The sequence below is a fragment of the Molothrus aeneus genome, chromosome 13 (genome assembly GCF_037042795.1).
Source record: "Molothrus aeneus isolate 106 chromosome 13, BPBGC_Maene_1.0, whole genome shotgun sequence".
NCBI lineage: Eukaryota > Metazoa > Chordata > Aves > Passeriformes > Icteridae > Molothrus > Molothrus aeneus.
Window position 1 is genome coordinate 7,306,730 of NC_089658.1, and position 13,500 is coordinate 7,320,229.

Here is a 13,500-nt window from a genome sequence, read left to right on the forward strand (position 1 = left end):
CATGTGTATATTTATATTATTAGTCACCTTTAAGCACATATTTTCTGTGATCAGCACAAGCTAGGGAGTCACTGCATCCTTGTGTCAGAGAGGTACCTGCATGTCCATGTCCCTGCCAAGTGGGCTGAGCGTGCCAGTTGTGAATTCCAATGGGAACAGACCAGAGCTGGAGTGGCTGGGAAAAGAGGGGCAACAGGGGGGGGCAGCTTGAGCAGGCTTTGTTACCATAACCCTAGAGGGAAGAGAAACAATAACCGTGGAATATCCAGAGTTGGAAGGGACCCACATGGGTCATCGAGTCCAACTCCTAATAATGACTTTACTAATGGTCACCTTGTATCATCGTCCTTGAATTTAGGTATTTACCTGTCCAGTATCCCAGGCTGTGCAGTTCCTCTGGCTTTTTTCATTAAAAGCCACGATCCCAAGGATCAGAAATATGGCTTGTGCCTGTAGCTCAGAGAAAGCAGTTGTGACGTCTGCACAATTTAAATTTTGGGAAAATGTTTTCGCAGAAAGGCTGTGGGTAAAGGCCGGTGGGCCAAATGGCAGCCCGGCCCCACTTACGTCTAGGGGACAGACGCAGGAAGCCTGAGGGTGAGCAGTGGCCCGGCCTAGCGCCGCCCGTGCCGGTGGCTGGCTTCCTCAGCGCCATGTGAGCACGGCGGCACTTGTTATTTTGTTACGAGCCGCGGCGGAGGGCGGGCCGGGCGCGGGGGCTGCGGGGCGCACCCGGCCGCGGTGCCGCAGCTGATGTAATGCTGCTGCCGCCGCAGCGCCTTCACGTGTCTGCGGCGCGCCCGGCCAGCGGGGCAGCAGCGTGTGCCGCACGGTGTGTGCGCCGTGACACACGGGGACACACACGCACTCACACACGTGTTATTGGCGCCGCCGGGCCGCTCCGGGCGCACCCCGCCCCCTCCCCACCGCGCCGGGGGTCCCGGGGCTGACGGAGGGGCCGCCCCCCAGCTCGGGCTGCGCTCGCCGCCCCCGGCCCCAGTCGCGGCCCCGGCCCCGGCCCCCTCCCCGGCGGCGGCGGCGGCGGCGCGGGGCGGCCCGTGTGTCGGGCACGCCGAGCCTGCGCACTCGGCGGCCGGGCGGGCACGGCGGCCGCGGGGCGAGGAGCGGCGCGGGGCGGGCCGGGCCGGGCCAGGTGCTGCTGCGGGGCGGGGGAGCGCGGAGCGACCCTGCGCGGGGGCGGCGGGGGCCGGGCGCCATGCGCCGAGTCGCGGGCCGGGCTCGCCATCCTGCGGCGTAGCGGCGGGACGGGTTCCGCCCGTGATGTCCCCCGGGCGGCGGGGGAAGGCGACTCACTCGAGCGCTGCGGCAGAGGCCTAGTGCGGCCAGCGCCGCTCGCGTCCCATGGCCGAGGAGCAGCAGCCGGAGGGGGGGCAGCCGCCGCGGCGCCTCGCCGGCACCCCCGCGCCCGGCGGGGCCCTGCCGGCCCTGGTGCCGGGGCTGCAGGGCGGCGAGGCCAGCGCGCTGCAGCACAAGATCCGCAGCTCCATCTGGTAAGGGCCGGGCCCCGGGCCGGGGGAGCGGGGGAAGGGCCGGGGGGCTGCGCGGGCGCGGGGGGGGGGCGCGGCCCCTTTGTGCGGGCAGCGCGGAGCACACGCGTGTTGGCGGGCGGGGGTCGCGGGCGGGCCGTGCCGCGGCCGGTGCCGCACGGGCAGGACCAGCCCCGTGTGCGGGCGGGCGGCGGCGCTGCCCGGCTGCGGTGGGCGGTGGGCTCGGGTCACCTGCCGCAGGCGCTGCTGCAGCCCCGCGCATCTTGCGCGGCCCGCGGCGCTCCCGGCCGTGCTTGTAGCGCGCACATGAGCTGCTTGTAGCAGCACGGCGCTGGTGCAGCGGGGGATGCGGAGCTGGGCACGAAGGGTGCGATTGTCCAGCCTCCCGTAAACCTCTGCTCTTCTGAGGTCCCACTCAGGCAGTTCAAATGCAGTTTTGGCTGGAGCTCACGATGGTTTTCAAGTTTCTGCATAGGAATCCAGGTTATTTTTTTTGATTTTTTTTTTCCCTAAAAATTCGATTTCTTAGTAAACCAGCATTTTATTTGAGAATTTTATTTTATGTGTATTGGGGGAACGAGGTGAACCGAGTTTAGGTCGGTGCAAATAGAACACCTAGTTTTTGGGGTTTTTTTGGTTTTTTTTTTTTTTTTAGTATCTGCTAGAGGCTGTCACCTGCAGCATTTTTATTTTATGTATGTTTTTAAAAGCTGCTTTTGGCTGAGGGCACTGGTAGAGTACTGAAAGTTGGGAGTTGTAAATACAGGTTACTCATGTAATGTTTTCCTTTATATACACACACACCATGTGTATTTTATACATAAACTCATCCCAATAAACACATACTGATCAAGCTTGCATATTACGTCATATTACAGTTAGATTGTGTGGTTTGAATGGATGTCGCTAGAAAATAAAGAGCAGCTAAATATAATTTTGCCTTCAGATTTTTTTTATTATATGGCATACTGAAATAGCTTTTATTATTAGGATGGTGGTCGTTTTGTTTTTATCTATTTAAACAGTAAATAAAAGTTCATTCTCCTTCATCCACACTTGCTACCTTTTGTTTTGGTCTTCTGCAAATGTGACCTAGAGAAGGAATACGATCTGCAGAATTTTCTGTCTTTTTGGATCATAAAATCTTCACACCCTCCTAATTTATTATGGTCTTTAGCGATGGTCTTTTCATGTTTCCTTCCCTTTACATGAACATGCTTTTTGGAAATGAACCTCGGAGAGCATGTTTACATTGCATTCAGATGAGGAGGTATCATATCCAAGTTGAAGACAAAATGGCTACTAAGTAAAACCTCTGCTTTTATTGTGGCTTTTCTTTTTCAAGGAAAAAGAACACATATGTTAGCTTCTGAAATGAAAACTGCTTGTTTGATTCAGGTGAACTTGGTGAATAGCCCAAGCCCATGTTTGGTACAAAGGAATGAAGCGTTTTGCCCGGGCTCAGTGGCTTGCCTGGTGCCAAGTGCCTGTGACCGGCAGAGGTTTCCCAGCACCTTGCAGCCCTGTCCCCTGGTATTTGCCAGGCGTTCCTCACCTTCACAGTGTTCCTCCTGGCTACCTGCTTCTCACGGGCTTCAACTTCCCTGCTGCTCTCAGGCAGCATCCATTCCCTGCAGGTTGTGCTGTTGAAATGCAGTATTTGAAGATAAGGTTTTTTATAAGAAAACCTTTTATTTTGATGTTTTCAAATCTTACATTTCTCTCTTGTGATCAAGCAGTCTTCCTTTGAGGTTGGAGTTTAATGTGAATTTGCATCTTCCTGGACATGTGGTGGTTGTTTGGGTGCAGCAGGGATGAGGAGCACTGCCAGGAGTGTTGTGCTCTCTGTGCCCCAATGAACAGTGGAAAGTCTCCTTCTGAACTGGCAGCAAACTGGGGCTTGCTCTCTGTTCAGTGGGTGCTGGTGATGGATAAACAGTAGCAGAGGTTGTGGAAGGCCAGGGTGAAAATGGCAGTGCACTGCTGTTAACAGAATGAGGTGTAATGTGCAGAGCAGAGCTTCTTCCTCTTTTCTCCTTCCCTCCTCTTCCTCCCCTCTTCCCTTGCCGTGCTGGCAGGTTGGTGCATTCAGTTCCCCCTTTGCTTCCCAGCAGGTTTAGCACATCCAGCTCAGTACTCTTCTCTGTTGGTGTCCCCCCACCCCCTTTTTCCTACACGTGTTTGTACATAGTGGATGGAGGCTTTTAGTTGGTTGTGTTTGTTACAGGTTTTGTTTGGTTGGTTTTTTAAAAGGTTTCAGTCTTCAGATTGTATTGTCAGTGAAAATAGTATAGCAAATTATAGCAGCTACGTAAATACTGGACTTGAGGATCACAAACAAGTCTGTGCTTGTCCCTCCACTTCGCAGACAAATATAAATATAGAGAGTGATGCAGGCCACGAGTGGGACAATGAGCTATTAATTATTTCAACTCGCACTTATTTTATTCTGTTTATTAAATTAAAATGTAGTTTGACAAAAACATATTAAGTAATTGTGTACATGTGGAGTCCCTTAAATTGAAACAATAGTTTATGCCCTGCTGGTTACATTTGCAGGCATGGTCAGTATAGGTACTGAAGACTTAAAAATGTGCTTTTTAGGCGTCCAGTCTGTTGGTGTTTGCGTGGTTTTTTTTTTTTTTTTTTGTTGGGGTGTTTTTGGCATATAAGGTGACCACTTGTTTCATAGTCTTACTCAGATGAATTCTAAAAACTTCAATTCTCTGTTTCTATCATTTAAAACAGAGAATTGTTTGAGCTGAGGAGAGGAAGATAAGAGAGTGACTTAGCTGTGCTTAAAAACAAATCAGGAAGTATTTATTTGCATTACAACATCATATACAGGCATTTTACTGCTATTTGGTTACAGTGATTGAAGCTCATCGCTGTCTATGTGTATTTGTGTCCTGGCTGCCCCACATGCAGCAGAGTGGTGTCTGGTTTTGTTCCCTGCTGTGTGTGTGAGGTGCTGAGGCGCTTGGATGTGTTCTTACGGTGTGGGTGAAGCGGTGTGGGTGAAGCGGGCAGAAATAACACTGGATGTCTTTTCCCATTGACGGATTAGAAGTCTAGACAGAGAGAACTCGTCTTTGGGAGCCCAGCCTGGCTGATTAGTGTCAGCATGGGCGGGTTTGTAAATTGCCCTGGTCTTCGCTGGACACTGGGCCTTAATCTGCCTGTTTTTATTTCTCTTTAGATTGGTTAAAGCTTTCGTATTTATTAATAGCTTTTTGTCCAGACGTTGGAGCCTGAGGCGGGAAAACCTCCCTAGTCAGCTGTCTGAGCATATAGACTAATGGGGTTTCACTTATTTCTTTGGGTGAGGGTACTGTATTACCAAATGTGTGTTATTTGTATATGATGTTTCTGTACCCAAACATATGGTGGTGAAGACAGAGTCTACTCAGTATCACATTGACTTGCCAAGGAATATCTTACAGCTGAAGACAGCCAGTGAAGTAGGGATGTAAAAGCAGTGTGGCACGAGGATTGAGATGCAGAGATGGCCAAGGGAGGATGGTGTCAGCTGAGGGTGTCATTGCTAGCAAAAAAGAAAAAGACCAACAGTTTTAGGCAATTTAATCCCTCTGCTCGCTGTAATAATCCAAAATCCAGTAGCTGTGAACATTGAAGGAGCAGACAGGTTTGTTTTCTTGTTCACTGTTGCAAATAACTGGTGATGGTTCTGCAATGAGCACTTGTTTACCGTTGTAAATAGTAATCTGGTGCTTGCATCTGTGCATGGATTGGCCCCAGCTTCTTTCACCTTGCCTGCATCTCAGCTCTTTTTGTCCTAAAGGCATCTGTTAGGATTTGAATATAGCAATTCTGCTTGAGAGATTAATTTCTCTCCTTCTCCGCCCCAGTGTCTCATGTGTAAACCAAGCTGAGGACCAGGCAGTGTGGAGTGGCAAACACAAAGCACTGCATTTGCAGCCATTTCAGCCTGGACATGGGTGTGGGTTTCAGACCCACAATTTTTGTTCTCCAATCGCTCTTCTAGCTACAAGTTGTATTGGAAAACCACATGAGTGAGTCTGGGCAGTGCTGAAATGTGTCCTAATGCCCAATTTGTCTCATGTTGAAGAAGGAGGTGAATTGTGCCCTTGTTACTTTTGGACTCTTGTTATTGTGCTAGGAAACCAGATTCACTGATTGTAACACCAATGGGTTCTAATCTTTGGAAGGCTCCTTTCTTTTTCATGACTTAAAACATTCCTGCTCCCTCCTGCAGTTGTATCCATCACTCCTCATTAGGCATTGTCAGCAAGCGTGGATTGTCACTTAGCTGTTGGCAGAGCAAATGTTCTGCAACTTGGGAAATGCCATTGAGGTTTTTCATAATAGGAATTGCTACTTATTTGTATAGTTAGGTCAGCAGAAAAAATGATTGACTTGATATTTTTAATAAAAATTAATATTGATTGACTTGATATTTTTAATAAAATGCCTAGCAATGAAGAGGGAAGCTTGAGGGGTATGTGTTTCAGGCTTTTAGCAAATGCAGATGGATATACCTTTTTGGTAGTTTTCTTTTGCAGTTGAAATTTCTGTATGTATTATTTTAAAACAAGTATTTCTTGAGTCAGGTTGGATTAGTGTGTAAAACAATCCATCTGCATTTTCCTCTTTCTTGTAGCTTGGGAGAGGGAGACCGGAAGTAAGAGAAAAAAAACCCTACCATAATCTTCAGTATTTTGTTAAGTAGCCTGTCAAAACTGGGAGAACTCCAAATTTCCTCTGATTACAGAGTACTTGTGGTTATTCTGTGCCCCCAGCCCAAAATGCAGCGGCCATCATTCCCTCCTTCATCCTGATTAATTCATTGTTGGAGGTGGGAAACAGGTTATAATTCTTCAGTTGCAGATTACTGATTTCTGTGAGGAAAATCAAATACTTGTCATTGACAGGAGTACAGGCTGTGCTTATTTCACTTAATCTATGCAACATCAGAAGTGTGTTTACCTGCTTTGAAAAAGTACCTTGAGCCCCTTAGCTGAGAGATTATGAGAGTGTAAAACTACACAGATTTCTTGTCACTGACTCAGTTTTCCGTGGCTTCTTGGTTCCAGTTCCAGGTGTTGGTAAGGTTTGCCTGTTCTGAGTATGTTTCCTGATTTGGTGTATAAGCAGTCAAATACATCAGAGAAAATTGAACTGTGGACCATATTTTGAAGTAGTTCCTGGTGATTTCAGGGAAGGTCACCCCTCCTTGGGCAAAGCATTTAGCAGCTTGTCATTCTCCTTCACACTCTGCTTCCCCAAATGGATAGGAACAGAAAGTGGAATTTGTTTCATTTCACTCCACCTGGTTCTGTACAAGTTCCCATGTAGTTATTGTGGAGGAAAAAAAAGGCATTTCTGAGGTGAGGGCTAACTCCTAGGAAAGATGTTTCCATAAAACAATCCATCCCATCCCTTCATGTGTCGAATTCTCTGCAAACAAATTTCAAACCAGGGTGTGGTGCAGAACTCATGAATTAGGCAAAATAAATCCTACACCATTTGTCCCTTTCTCAGCTTCTCCTGGAGATGGCCTCCGTGGGTTGTTCAGAGACCTTCCACTCCTCTGCACAAGGGCCAGGTACGCCCTTTATCTGTCACTACGCATTCCTGTGTATGGGGAATGTGGGGAAGCCCCCCAGAAGGATTCCTGCTCACCAGGGCACGGTTCAGAGCTTTGGCTGTCCCTGCTGCAGTGCATCCCTGCGCTGCTGGGGAAGCCTCAGTGCCAGAGCGGGCTGCCAGCAGCGTGGCGGGAGGAGCAGCTTCCCAAAACAGGGCACGGCCACCGCTGGGGGGAGATTCCAGGTCAGCAGGTGTGCAGGCCAATTTGGTCTGCAGGCGTTTTTACAAGGTTAGGAAATAAACCTGAGTAAAATGAATGGTGACCTTTATGTAACCTTTGGAGAGCAGAGCTGAGGTTTTGTTGAACATCCTGGCTCTGAGTTGGAGGGAATAGCTTTGCAGAAAAAAGGTCTTTATAAACCTGCTTTTAGGAAGAGTGGATTTTTTCACTTTTGTTTGCGGATTTTGTTTGTCTTTGTTTCTTGAAACAATAGAATCTAAAAAACTATATGGGGGGGGAAAGCACTATTCAAGCAATAAAAGATTTGGATAAGTTTTACTGTTGTTCATTTGGAATTCATTGGAGTGCATGCAATTGTTGACTCCACAGCATCAAACATACGCAATTCCTTGTTTCATAAACATTTTACTTTCCACTGCAGGAGTTTCTTCACTGAAGCAAGTCAGATGGTGTGACATTGTGGTTCAGTGCAGCAGTTCTAATGAGTCCTTAATAAGCACAGAATTGCAGGGTTGTCATCCCAGGCCTCTGTAGCTGGGTTGTTTGCCATTTAGGAGAGTTCTGCATTATTTACATGTGTCTGTATGCCACTGGCAAGTAGGAATCCGGATCTCTACCTGGAAAGAATACTTGGAAACTCCCCCTAAAAGTTTCTGGATACTGTATAAATTAATAAGAACAAGTCATTTAATTGGGTGAGATGACAGTACTGCTTAGGTTGGGGTGATCAGACTTATACTGAAGCACTGATAAGTCTTTTAATTAATTGGAGCTTGGGGTGGATTTGTTAGTCTTTTTCTGTGTGTTTGTGTAGTTTTGAGAGCAGGGGTTGAGCTTAATGTTTTTATACAGATCCCATAAGTTATGTATGTTGCCTTCTCTTTTTACTCTACTCAGCTGCTTGCCAAACAGAAGTATTTGGAGAAGGGCCAGAGCTGCAAAATTCAGATCAGGATCCAAATTTGGATTTTTGGTTCAAGCCTTTCTAATATCTAATATTACAAAACCTTATATATAAATAAGGAGCTCTTTATTTTTAAACTGTGGCGACGAGGACAGGGAGGTAGCTTCCTCTCCCTCTGGAGCAGTCCAGGTAGGATGCTGGACTGTGTGTTACAAAGCTGTCAGCAGGTGATTCAAAAGGTAAATTGAATAGGTGAAAAAGCAATGAGTGCACTGTCACCCAGAAAGAGCCTGAGCAAAAGGCCAGCACAAATTGGTGCTTTCAAGCCAGTGAGAAGAATCTCCTAAATCTAAAAATTCTAGAAGTGATGGGATGTTTCGTGGTGTTACATTAGGTCTTTGGGAATTTTGAGGGTTTGTTTTGTTTTGTTCTAAATGGAGTTAGTCAGTATCTCAATTTTAATGCTTTCTTGATTTAATGGAAAAAGGATTATCTCTCACCGAGTGGGATGCTTGTTATCAGCTGCTGTGCCATCAACAGGCTTTCAGTAAGCTGCCCAGTGTTTTGTGTTGTTGAACATTTAGTCATTAAGACAGTGGAAACATTCAAAACTTCCCAAACATTTTCCTTGTGGCTACTTTTTAATTGCCTGTGGTTGCAGTGGTGACACTGTACCTGTCAGAGGGTGGGGAGGCCGGGTGTTGCTGCAGGACTGGGGATGGGGGTGGCTCTGGCTGGTGGCACCTGCACCCTGAGTGAGTGGCATTGTCCTCATGGCTGTGTGAGCAGCTGTAAGGCACAGCCCCCCTGCAAGGGCAGCACCTGTCTGCTCCAGGCCAGGATGTGTGTCTGTGTGTCCGTGTGTCTGGGGGTGTACCTGTGTTCCTCCACTGCCATGAGTCCCACTCAGCTTTTCCTGGAGCTGGCTGGAAGTGCTATCCCTTGCCCATTGTCAGGTACTTCAAGTTTGAGAAGAAAATCTTGTTCCTGGGGAGAACTTGTTTATTAAATGAGGCATATTTGTATCTCCCTTGAGAGGAAGTTTGTGGTTAAATGTCAAGGTCCGTGATGGATGGCTGTCCTTTCTGATGGATGGCCTCACAGGCATACAGGCAATCTGTATTTCTCAGTCAGAAATTCCTGAGTGCCATTATAAGGTTGTTGGGACACCTGTGGGTGAAGAAGATTGCACTGGACAGTAGAAGTTACAGTTTGTGGCTTTGCATGTAAAGCAGTGGATTACACTGTTTTTTAAGTGGTCAGCAACACAAACTGTTGGAACTTTTTCTCAGTATGACCGAGGTTGCCTTATAAGTATCAACACAAGCATCCTTTAGACAAACAAAAATTATTGTGTAAGAAATGTGTGCTGGATAATAAGAATGGGCAGTTTGTTCTGCTGTGTTTGCCTTGGCTCCTTCTTGCCCTTGTTCAGAAATCACTTGAAAATACCTGGAGTAGTCTTTGTGACTTCAGTGGAAATATTCCTGGGTGCCTTCTCCCTTCCTCTTCAGAACCACTGCTACATTAAAATACAGACTGGAAAGGCAGTTACTTAGTACCACAAGTGCTAACTCTTTGAAGGCCTCTAAATTGAAAAGCTTTAACATTTATTTAATATTTTTTTGTGGATGGAATTTTAGTCTTTTTAATCTGCTCTGAAAAAATGTGACAGCTCCTTCTTTCAGAACTATGTTAGTTTTATTGCTAGTTCAGTGGAGGAAAATACTTGAGAGGCTTGGGTGCTTGTTGAATCAGGAGGAGAATTCTGCAGGGGGATTCTGGATGCTGTGTGAATGTGGTGTCTGGAGGCAGTCTGCAATTGAAACTCAAGGTGTCTGCTTCAGGGCTGGACCTCCTCTGGCAGCAGCAGGACCTTGTGTGTGCTGAGGGTGTGTGGGCAGCAGTTTCCTGGGAAGAGCACACAGGGCCCTGCCCAGGAGAGCACCCTGTGCTCGTGGGTGCTTGGCATCACCGCTCCCAGCTGGGTTCAGATGCTTTGTGCAAGGTCCTGATTGCTCTGTGCTCCTTGTGCTGCTTCTGTGGAACCTGGGAGCTGTGGGTGAGGCATCTGTGAGGCCAGCCAGCCCTTGGTGAGAGCTGCAGCTCCTTCTGCTCTGATGGGACTGTCTGAAGAAAAGGCTTAAAATAATTCTGAACTATTTTTGCGGGAGTCAGGCTGTGCCACAGTAACTTTTTATCCAAGCTCTGACAAAGGGTGACAAAATTCCTTTCATTAAGGGTGTATAAAAATGTGGTCAATTTTCTTTACGATTTGATTTTCATTCTGTATTAAGTCTTTTGGCATGATAAATGATGAGGGCTTACAGTTGCTATTACAGACCATATAAACTAAATTAATTAGTTGATATTTAAAAGACAGTCAAGTTACTCACTGGCAGTAATTGGAAGCTGCACACCTGGAACATTTTGCTGAAGAGCTAAGCCTGCTTTTGGCTCCAGGAGCCTGCTCTACAGCATTACCTTCATTATGCTTGATTCCAGTGGTATAGTTCAATCATTGACTCCTAAAAAAGTTGAGAAATTAAATGGCAGCTGAGGGAAAAACATTTGCCTCTTCCATTCAACAAATGAGTGAAATGGGAATAGTAGATATAGTTTTAAAATGCAAGAAATATCCCTGGAAAAGGATATTTTGAGCATAATCTGTTGGTTATTGGGAGATAGCTTGCTGAATCAAATAAAATATTTGGAAATACTGGTGTGTTTAATTACACTGGACAAAGGTTTGTCTAAATGCAGTTTATAGTGAATCTTCAGTTAAAAATTAATCTTGAGCATCATTTTATCGTGCAAAAAAAAGCTAAAATGCTGACCCTTAAAATTTGGTAACCTGTATAATTAAGTCTGTGATCCATGAAGATATTCAGACACCTCTCCCTTATTGGTTACTTCTGAGTAGAAGCCAGGTGTCTGATTACCCTGTAGATCTGTGCCTGAATACACTCTGAGTAGTCAGTTTTTGGTTAATAGCAGCTAAAAAATCGTAATAGTCTTGAGCTCTAAGGCTAAGAAAAAACATGAAACAAAATACTTTGTTTTGTTTAGTAGCAGCGAGTTTAGGCAGTCCCCACTTGGCTTTCATGGAACAAATCTGCATGGACTGCATCTTGCTAGCAGCTTCCTTCTCTTGGAGGGGGGAGGAATGCGGCTTCATATATCACTATGGTTTGTCCAGTCAAGTTGGTGACATTAATTGAAAAACCCAGTTTAGCTCCTGTGTACCATGGTTCTGTGTGTGGAAGCCCCTCTGTGAACACTCAGTCACCCATGTATGCCCCAGGATGCTGTTGGGGAGTAGATCCAGCTGTTCAGGGTGAAAATAATTACAGTGGGTGAGTGTTTGCAGTGCAGGACTAGTAATTGTTATTTGTCACTTCACAGTGATTCTTGTCACTTTTAGTAAAGTTCTTAGTTACTGCTGAGTACTTTAAATGGCAGTAGTGTAGGCTTTGAGGTCCAGTGTAGGATCTGGAGATAGCTTGGGTGTGTTGTATTCTCCTGGAATTTGTCAAACTCAGGAAGGTGAGTTGCAGTTTTGGCTTGATTAGTTCAGCTCCTGAGCAAAGGAGTGGCAAAGCAGCATATAGTTCACTGTGAAAATTGAAATCAAACTGTGTTACTAATCAGGAAAGGACATTTTCATTCTCGTAATGTGAACATCTGCTCTCCCGCTGCAATGTTTACGCATGGTGTGATTCACAGGAATGAAAATCCAGACTGATCAATTCTGCAGTGCTCTTAAACAATGTCTGCTTCTGGAAGGACCCCTCAGACAAGCAATTGTGGGTACCATTAGCAGGAGACTTTTGCAGAAGCATAATTCAGTGGGTTGTTAGATGCTGAAAACACGTGGTAGCCTACAGGGGAATGTCAGCAGCACTGTTACCCTGGTGAGTACTTGTGTAGAACTGTCTACATACGTCTGAAATATAATTCTGTGCTGTTATTATTATGATTTTTGGAAAGTCAGAAGTTTAGTGCAGCTTTTCTGAAATCTGATCTAGATTTAATTAAGCACAGCCTTTTCTGGTTTTGACTCTTTTACCAAGTAAGTTGAGGTGTAACTGTGTATCTCCCTGGGATGTTTAGAATATACATGCTATGAATAATGAATCCATGCAGGTATTCTGTAAATTGTCTGAATAGGGTGCTAAACTCAGTGGCCTGTGTGGCTGTGGCTTCAGTACATTGTACTAGGACAGGTCACATGCCCTGTGCTGCATTTGCAAAAGAAAACCATGACAATATGAAAACTTCTGAAATAGGTATCAAAATGCTTATGGATGATGCTGTACCTGCAAAGCAGGTGTTTTACTTGAGAAGAAAATGATTGTTGTTAGGTTTTCAGGTCCTGCCCCCCTCATTGCCTGTAGAAGTAGGATGGTGAGGCAACAAACTGGCTGCACACATTGTTCCCTGTTCTGAGGACAGAGAACTGAACCCTAAAGTTCTATTAAAGGGTTATTAAATGCTGGTCAGATGCTTGCTGTTCATAATTTCCATTCATGAGCAGGTTTTAGATGAAGTATCCTGGTAGACTCACTTGTTCAGCCATCACAGCTGCAGAGGCAGCCTGGCAGGGAAGGAGGCAGTGTGTGGGGTGGAGTGTGTGGGGTTGGCCTGCCCCACACTGCAGGTTCTGCAGTGCTGCCCTGGAGCTCTGTGCTCTGCTCTGGAGCTGGGCTGGCCTGATGGGAGCAGCCCCAGAGCTGCAGACATGATCCAGGTGGGAGCAGCCAGTCCTGCCCTGCAGGGCCATGTAAGGTACCTGTTGGACAGAGTTAATTTTCCAGCTAGGAGTGAGTGCAGTTGTGTTTAAACTCCTTTTCATAAAATCCTTAAGAATTGGAGTAGCATGTGTTTGTAACTCTTCTGAAGATCCTAGTTTAGGGTTTAAAACCATTTTAGAAAGTACCACATAGATTATTTTTTCTACTCCCAGAAGCAGAGTATGGAAGGCTGATGAGTTACGCTGCTTTAGCATTCAGTGAACTGACCTTTGAGATAGGCAAGAGTCTTCGGGCTACTCGCAGCTCTTTATTTGCAGAGAGCTTCTGTGTCTAGAGGGGGTGGAAGCTGATGAGCAGAGGTGAGTGAGAGGTGCCTCGGTGCAGGTGCAAGGCTGAAGGATGGATGCCTGAAAGAACCTGGGGAAGCTGAACAAGGGGGAGCCCTCTGAGGTGGGAGGTTGTATGTTCGTCCTGCATGTGTTCAGCTCTAAATTTTCACCTGATGGCAAAGTCAAGGACAGG

General features: G+C 46.5%; 1 protein-coding gene across 1 annotated transcript in view; it reads left to right on the top strand.

Annotated features, from left to right (window-relative positions):
* Positions 1-1,410: 1,410 nt before the first annotated feature.
* RFX7 (regulatory factor X7) overlaps positions 1,411-13,500 on the top strand; it is a 49,272-nt gene continuing 37,182 nt past the window's right edge. The window contains exon 1 of the mRNA XM_066558539.1: positions 1,411-1,511. The gene's annotated coding sequence lies outside the window, so the exon portion shown is untranslated. The remainder of the gene's footprint in view (positions 1,512-13,500) is intronic.